This window comes from Capsicum annuum, unplaced genomic scaffold, assembly GCF_002878395.1.
Source record: "Capsicum annuum cultivar UCD-10X-F1 unplaced genomic scaffold, UCD10Xv1.1 ctg5278, whole genome shotgun sequence".
Taxonomy (NCBI): Eukaryota; Viridiplantae; Streptophyta; class Magnoliopsida; order Solanales; family Solanaceae; genus Capsicum; species Capsicum annuum.
In genome coordinates this window covers 22,954-23,394 of record NW_025860839.1, presented here as the reverse complement: position 1 = coordinate 23,394, position 441 = coordinate 22,954, and positions in this window count along the sequence as shown.

The following is a 441-nucleotide window of genomic DNA, read 5'->3' as shown; positions in this document are numbered from 1 at the left end:
ATGTACACACATGCTATAGGACTTATTTTTGCCCAAATAGTCATGACCTGCAGGGAACAATCTATGTTCATGTACCATACTGGAGTGGTACCCGATCCACCATATACATATTCGTACTAGCGTAGTACCCAATCCATCATATACATATCCGTATCGGCATGGTACCCAATCCAACATACACATATCCGTACCGGCGTGGTACCTGATCCATCATATACATATCCATACCGGCGTGGTACCCGATCCAACATGCATATATCCGTACCAATGTGGTATCCGATCTAACACATATATATTCATACCGACGTGGTACCTGATCCAACACATACATATCTGTATCAGCGTGGTACCCAATCCATCATATACATATCCGTACCGACATGGTACCCGATCCAACATAAATATATCCGTACCGGCATGGTACCCGATCTAACTTACATA